The sequence below is a fragment of the Mustela lutreola genome, chromosome 1 (genome assembly GCF_030435805.1).
Source record: "Mustela lutreola isolate mMusLut2 chromosome 1, mMusLut2.pri, whole genome shotgun sequence".
Taxonomy (NCBI): Eukaryota; Metazoa; Chordata; class Mammalia; order Carnivora; family Mustelidae; genus Mustela; species Mustela lutreola.
Window position 1 is genome coordinate 21,483,107 of NC_081290.1, and position 8,640 is coordinate 21,491,746.

General features: G+C 35.2%; 1 pseudogene; it reads left to right on the top strand.

Moving 5' to 3' along the window:
- Positions 1-7,921: 7,921 nt before the first annotated feature.
- Positions 7,922-8,282, top strand: LOC131819166 (histone H2B type 2-K1-like; annotated as a pseudogene).
- Positions 8,283-8,640: the final 358 nt, after the last annotated feature.

The following is an 8,640-nucleotide window of genomic DNA, read 5'->3' on the forward strand; positions in this document are numbered from 1 at the left end:
TTCCTTTAAGGGTTTCCAGCCAAAACACAGGCAAAGGGAACCCAGGTAGGCCCACCATTACCTGAATTCTCACTAGCTAGCCAGAACAGACAACCTAACTTCAAGATTCATGGGACATTGAGAAGATTACATAAAATAGCCTTTTGTAGTTAGTGGGGAATAAATAGTCTAGACTGGGCACTGGTTTGGTCCCACCCAATACATCTTAATAGGAAGACGTGAAAGGGTCAAACAACTTCCAAGTAATTTTATAATGTCTTACTATAATGCTTAACAATATGGAAATACAATAATATTTAGCACAAAAAGCAATTAAAATCCACAGTGTCTTGAATCCAGTAAATTATTGGGCTTTAGAAAGAAGCAGGGGAATCTAATGCATAGTGAGGAAAGAAGTCCATCAATCTTAAATTACAATGGATTGATACAGATCTTCAAATTAGCAGAAAAGAACACTAAAACAGTTGTATAACTATGTTGCATAACCTTAAGTGCTAAGTAAACACAAAATATGTTTAAAAAAGCATCCGAATAGAAATTCTAGATATTAGGATACCTGGGTGGTTCAGTCAGTTAAGCGTTGACCTTTAGCTCAGGTCATGATCTCAGGGTCCTCAGATCGAGTCCTGCATCACGCTCTCTCTGCTTCAGTGGGGAGTCTGCTTCTCCCTCCCCCTTTCCCCTCTGCTCCTGATCTCTCTCTCTCAAATAAATAAATAAAATCTTTAAAAAAAAAATTCTAGAGATAAAAACTCTAATACTTGTTATAAAAAATAACAGGAGGAAATAAAAGGGAGAATAGATAGTATAGGAGATAAGATTAGTGAACTTAAAGACTGAACAATAGAAAGTAAAAATAAAATATGTGGTAATCAATAAAAATAAGTATATGAAAATTAAAAAAAGAAAGAGGGGCACCTGGGTGACCTCAGTCAGTTAAATGTCTGCCTTCAGCTTAGGTCATGATCTCAAGGTCCTAGGATCTAGCCCTGCTTCAGGTACCCTACTCAGCAGGGAGTCTGCTTCTCCCTTTCCCTCCTCCCCTCCCCCCTGCTCATATTCTCACTCTCTCTCTCTCTCAAAGGAGTAAATAAAAAATCTTTTTAAAAAATAAAGAAAGAAAGAACAAAGAATAAGTGACCTGTGGGGAAATTTGAAGTATCTCAATGTACACAAAACAGAAGCCATTAAAAAAGAGGACACGGAAAGGGTAAGGTAAAAAATAATAATAATAATAATAATAATGGAAGGGAAAATGACTGGACATTTTCCAAATTTGATTAAAGCTATAAATTCCTTGTAAGTCACTGAACTCCAAGCATAAGAAATATAAAGAAAACTATAACACCAGTGATAAAGATAAAACCTTAAATTCACTCAGTGTAGAAAACAGGAGAAGAACTAAGATAAGAGGGCAGAAGATTTCTCATTGGAAAAAAATGCAAGTTAGAGGGCAGTACAGCAATATCTTAGAGCACAGAAAGAAAAACTTAACCCAGAATATATACCAGGAGAAAATGTCTTTAAAAAAAGAAGGTGAAATGAGGAGTATTTCAAACATACACAAAAAATTCATCACCATACTTCAAGAAATATTAAAAAAATTATTCAAGAAGAAGAAAAGTATACCAAATGGAGATATGGATCTACACAAAAAAATCAAGACCACAAAAATTATTAAAGGTTTGGGTAAGTGTGTAAGGTATTTTGTTATTACTTAAATCTCTTTTAAAAATAATTGGCTGCTTAATTAAAAATATTCATGTAGTGCACAATTTATTTAAAAAAAAAAAACATGAAAACAGGGGTGCCTGGGTGGCTCAGTGGGTTAAGCCTCTGCCTTCGGCTCAGGTAGTGATTCCAGGGTCCTGGGATGGATGGAGCCCTGTGTCCGGTTCTCTGCTCAGTCGGGAGACTGCTTCCCCTTTCTCTCTCTGCCTACCTCTCTGCATACTTGCGACCTCTGTCTGTCAATTAAATAAAAGTCTTAAAAAAAAAAAAACAACAACATGAAAACAATAGCAGAAAGATCGGAAAGGGAGATTTATTATTGTAAATTTATTACTACAGTGTAAGATTATATGCTACTCATGAATGATATAGTATCACCTAAAGTTAAATTATGATATGCGTAAAATATATATCATAAACCACAAAGTAACTGCTAAAATAATCAGTGATAGCTCATAAGTCACAAGGGAATGAAAAAGATATGTTACAAATATTAGGAAGATAGAGACACATGTTTAGTACAGATTTCCCAGATATTGAAAGGATAACAAGGCAATGTTGTGAACAAACTTACATCAAAAATTAGACAATATAAATGTACCAATTCATTAAGAAATTTTATCACAAAGCTTGCCCAAGAAGAACGGATAACTGGAATAGGCTTTATCTATTGAAAACATGGAATCTGTAGATTAAAACCTTCCAAAAAAGAAAACTCTAGGTCCAGGTGATTTCACTAATAAATGTGAAAAAGTGAACATTTAGAGAAAACTACAATACCAATACTATACTAGCTATTTCAGAAAATCGAAAAGAAAGGAATACTTTAAAATTCATTCTATAAAGCCAGAAGTACTCTGATTCCAAAAGCAGTCAGAGATAAAAATAAAAGAAAACTATGAACCAATCTCTTACAAACATAGATGAAAAAGCACAAACAAAAAATATGATGAACAATTGGGATTTATCCTAGAAATGAAAGGTTATTCTAACATTTGAAAATCAATGCATACATTTCCTCACATTAAAAACTGAAAAAAGGAAAATGTTAGAAACATACCAATAGAAAGGTATTTAACAAATTCTAACATTTCTTCTTGATTTAAAAAAAAAAAAATTGCAAACAAGGAAGGAAAATGGTGAAAGACATCACAAAAACCTATAATTAATATCTTACAAAATGATGAAATAAGAAATGCTTTCTCCTGAAGATCAGGAACCAAAAAAGTATATCTACTCTCACCAGTTCTATTCAATATTATATAGAAAGTTACAACCAGTAAGTTAAAGGAAAATAAGTAAAAAAATAATAACAAAAAGCACTCAGATCAGAAAAATAGAAGTAAAAATTTCTTTATTCACAGACAACATGATTTTCTATAGAAAATTCACTGGAATTTACCAAAAAATATTGACTAGAAAAAAGAGAATCTATCAAAGTTGCAGAATGCATTAACATGCACGAATCCATTATCTTTTTGTAAACTAACAATGAACAATTGAAAACTAAAAATTTTTAAAACTGTATTATTTACAATAGCATCAAAAATATAAAAATGCCAAAGGATAAATTTGACAAAATGCATAAATGCTCAACATTGGAAATAAAAAATACTAAAAACTAAAATATACTTTGTCCATGGATTGGAAGACCCAATAATGTTAAGTTGTCAATTATCCCTATATTGATCTTTAGATTCTGTGTAGTCACAAAGTCCTATCAGGTTTTTTTTGTAGAAATTCACAGACCAATTTTAAAATTTATATAAAAATGCTAAAACCTAGAATAACCGAAACAATTTTGAAAAAATAAAAAAAGGTGGAATACTCATACTACCTGACTTCAAACTTTACGATAAAACTATAGTGATCAAGAGAGTGCAGTATGGTTTATCCTTAAACAATGTGAGGGTTAAGGGCACTGATTTCCCAAGCAGTCAAAAATCCACATGTAATTTTTTATTTCCCCAAGACTTAACTACTACTGACCAAAAGGCTTACACATATTTTATGTGTTGTATGTATTATATACTGTATACTGTATTCTTACAATAAAGTAAGCTAAAGAAAAGAAAATGTTAAGAATATCATAAGGAAAACACATTTATAGTACTGTAGTATTATAATATATTACATTAAGTGAAAAATTCTGCCTAACAATATTATCATAGGATAGACAAATGAATCATGTGAGCAAAATAAGGAGCCTAGGAATAGACCACATGTATAAGGACAACTGTTTTTCAACAAAGATGCCAAGGTAATATGATGGGGGAAGGATGGTGTTTTCACCAAAGGTGCAGGAACACCTGGATATTCATATGCAAAAAAAAAAAAATCTTTATTCATAAAGGACATAAAAAATTAACTCAAATGGATTAATTCTAAACAGAAAATATAAAACTACAAAAGTTTTAAAAGAAAACTTAGGAGAAAATTTTTATTACTTTTGGTTAGCAAAAAATTCTCTTAGAAATGACCCAAAAAGTATCACCCGTAAAAAAAACAAATTGACAATATCTTAAAAAGATATTGTTTAGAAAAGGGAAAGAAAAGCCATAGATTAGGATTTGGTATATCAATACAATATTAAAGGTCTGTATCCAGAATATATAAAGAATTCTCCAAACTCAATAATACCAAATCAAAGCATCCAAAATAAAAATAAATGATAGATTTAAACAGATACTTCATAACAAAGACTTATGGATGTCAAACTCATGAAAAGGTGCTCATCATCATTAGCTATTAGGAAAATGCACATTAAAACCATAAGGAGATACTATCAAACACCTATTTTACAATGACTAAAGCTGGAAAGTCCATCTGTATCAATTGTTGGAGAGGACTTGGAACTTTCATACACCACCCGGTAGGAGTATAAAATGGTACAACCACTTCAGAAAACAGTTTAGCCATTTCTTAAAAAGTTAAACATGCATAGATCATATGATCCAACCATTATAGTGCTAGGTATCTAGCCAATAAAAAGCATATGACCTTTTAAATACTTTTCCACAAGTGTCGATAGCAGCATCTTCATGTGTGATATTTAAAAACTGGAAACAATCCAGATGTCTATCAACAGGTGAATATATAAACTGTTATATTCTATAACATAATACTTCTCAGCAATTAAAAGAGAATGAACTCTTCATACCCAATAAAACTGGGTGAATCTCGGGACGCCTGGGTGGCTCAGTTGGTTGGGCAGCTGCCTTCGGTTCAGGTCATGATCCCAGCATCCTGATATAGAGTCCCACATCAGGCTCCTTGCTCGGCGTGAAGCCTGCTTCTCCGTCTGCCTCTGCCTGCCTTTCTGTCTGCCTGTGCTCGCTCTCCCCCCCCCCTCTCTGATAAATAAATAAGATCTTAAGAAAAAAAAAAAAAAAAACTGGGTGAATCTCTAACTATGCTGAGTAAAAAAAAAAAAAAAAAAAAAAAAAAAAGACTAAAGAAGTGCACATTGTATGATTTTATTTATTTATGTAAAATTCTAGAAAGTTCAAATTAATATATAATGAAAGAAAGCAGATTAGAGGTTGCTTCCAGAGTAGGAGTAGGGAGAACAAGAGTAAAAATGGGAACAATGATAATTGATGTTAATTTTCTTCATTGTGGTGATTGTTTTAGGTTTGTATACATTTGTCAAGACTAATCAAATTGTACTTTTTAAATATGTGTAGTTTATTGTATATCAATTATACATTGATGAAGAAAAAACTTTCTAAGACCATTTTGCTATTTAGAGCTATAAAGTGTTATTTTTCCGAAAGATTTCCTATTAAGGTACTGCAAAAATAATATTAAAATCAAAAGACTAGGATGCCTTGGTGGCTCAGTTGGTTAACCAACTGCCTTTGGTTCAGGTCATGACCCTGAAGTCCCAGGATCCAGTCCCGCATCAGCTCCCTGCTCAGTGGAGAGTCGGCTTCTCCTCCTTACCTTCTCCCCTCTCGGGCACTCTCTCTCTCACTATCTCTGTCAAATCAATAAAAAAATCTTCAAAAAAAAATCATGAGTATATAGTATAACTGTCAGGAGATAGAAATCAAATTACTGTAAACAAACCAGAATAGTTATCTTTGTGTTATCCAACACAAATTTACTAGAATTTAGGAGTTTGTGGACCTTATAAATATTGACATAATATTTGAATAATAAAATGAGCAAGCAAACTGATTATGAAACAGATATTTATTAAAGCATTTATAGAACATATTATTTTGTCTTATGTTGAATTATGAAGTTCTCAGCTATGGGGGAAAAAATAGTTTATGACCTCCCTTCAAGCTCAGTCAGGTTTCAGCCTGGAGCAAATTTCTATAAAGATGATAGAAATGATGAGCAGTCATTAAATACCTCAGATCAAACATTGCCACTACAATGTAACCCAGAATGGCAAGGCAACAACAGTTTAGGAGACTTAAAAGAAATTCTGAACTTATTCCCCAGAAGCCATTACATTAGTGAAGTTTATCTCAGTCTTGAAATTCGCATAAGTCATGCGCTGAATTGAATTTACTACTAAGGCATCAGCATCAACTACTGCAGTGTCATCTTGTTCCCCTTCTAAATCACCTTCTTCTACTCAAAGATAAAAGGCCGCTTTCATTTCTGTAGGGGACAGATTAAACATTAGCAGTCAGAAGCAATTGCTTTTCTCTTCAACATCACCTCCAGCCTTTTTACTTACAACACCCTCTCCAGGGATTTCCTGCTGGCTGAAGAAGAGGCAAATAATATTTGTGCCTCTGCACAGCACAGTTGATCTCAAGCTGCAAAACTGAGTTCTTTGAAAACAATGCATGAGGTCTTAGCAGGTGAGAGGTGGAGCCCATAGAACAGAGATTTGAGAAGCTCATAAATCTTAATTCAGCTTTCCCAGAAGTCTCTGCATGTTGCTTAGAATAACTCATAGGCTATAAGTACATACATCATAAAAGACTACTTCAGCAGCCTCTAACAGTAGTATAGGACATCAGTCCTCTAACTGTTGGCCAAGGCAGCCTTAATCTTCACGTCTGCTTAATCAAACTTAAGACAGATATGCTGCTGATGACAGACCCCTGACCTCCCTTTTCTTACAGCACTCACTTTAGGAAACTTGCAGTTATCAATGCTTTTTCTACCCTTTGAGATGTAAATATTTTCCCAGAGAGGTGATGATCAAGAAAGACAGGGCCACTGTCTCCTAGACTCTATGGGAAAGTAGGAGCCTAACTTTGACAGGCGTCAATTAGCAAACAGAAATGGTCTAGTCACATTGAACATAGCTCCTCAGTAATGTCCTCTAGTACACTTCTGCTCACCCCAATGTTTAAAAACTTTTCTGTTTTTATTTCAGTGGAGTTGAATTTAATCTCTCTCCCTTATTACAATAGTCTTAAATAAATTCTCCCTTGCCTGTTTAACTTCATTTGACACAATTTTTATTTGACACTGCCCTTGAGAAACCACGGCTCTCTGGCAATCATCAGGGTACAAAAGAGATAGAATATAATTTTTAGCAAAGTAAATTAAATATTTCTTAAATTTCAAAATTAAATCATGAATTACTAAAGGTTTGGTTGTTCTGAATTGGCTCCCTGTTATGACCTGGTTAGCATGAGCGGTTATAGAAATCCCAGTTTTACTACATAAATGCTTCTTCCATTTTGATTCTAGGTGCCTGAACTCCTTATCTATTAAATAATATTCACTGGTGGTAGATGCTAAAACCCATTTTGTCTTAGAATATTGGTCTTTATCTGTTATTAGATATCTCGGTGATTTTGATTTCCGCCTAGGCCATTGATCTGAAGATGAGGGAGGAAATTCAAAGTAAACACCCAGTGGGAAACTACAGTGAATCCTTAATTCTATAGGACTTGTATAATTGAAGTATCACAAATCTATGGGCAGATAGAGGAACTCAGTACAAACACCTCTAAATTAAAAATCACAAAACAGGGGCACCTGGGTGGCTCAGTGGGTTAAGCCTCTGCCTTCAGCTTAGGTCATGATCCCAGAGTCCTGGGATGGAGCCCCACATCGGGCTCTCTGCTCTGCAGGGAGCCTGCTTCTCCCTCTGACTCTGCCTGCCACTCTGTCTGCTTGTGCTTACGCTCACTCTACCTCTCTCTCTGACAAATAAATAAATAAAAATAAAATCTTTAAAAAAAAACAAAAAAAAAGGAGGAGTGGCAGGATGAGCTCGGAGCATGGCCAGCAGCCACAGCCGGGGGGCCGAAGGGTCCGTGGTGATAAGAAGTCCAGAAGGCGAGGCCGGCAAGGAGACCTACTCAGTGTATATCTACAAGGTGCTGAAGCAGGCGCACCCAGACATTGGCATCTCTTCCAAGGCCATGAGCATCATGAACTCGTTTGTGAATGATATGTTCGAACGTCTGGCTGGCGAGGCTGCCCGGCTGGCCCAGTACTCGGGCCGAACCACACCGACCTCCTGGGAAGTCCAGACGGCCGTGCGCCTGCTGCTGCCTGGGGAGCTGACCAAGCACACTGTGTCCGAGGGCACCAAGGCTGTCACCAAGTACACCAGCTCCAAGTGACCTGGGGCCGAGCGTTTAATAAAGAGTGAACTGCTAAAAAAAAAAAAAAAAAAAAAAAATTCTGTGATCTCTGTCTGTCAAATAAATAAATAAAATCTTTAAAAAAATAAATAAATAAAAATCACAAAACAAACTACTTGCCCGAGGTTCTCTGGATGGCCCTGTCCCCATTCTCCATCACAGAATGTGAAACTTCTCCATGTGGGGAGGGAATTGAAAATAGGACTGGCCACTGTCATAATAGAGGAAGCTAAGAGTTTTATAGTGGTCTTTTTCATGAACCTTGTTCAGCATGAGCATTTTGGAACTTGGACCCAAAAGACCAAGTTGGCGTATAAAAATTCCAGATGAACATTTG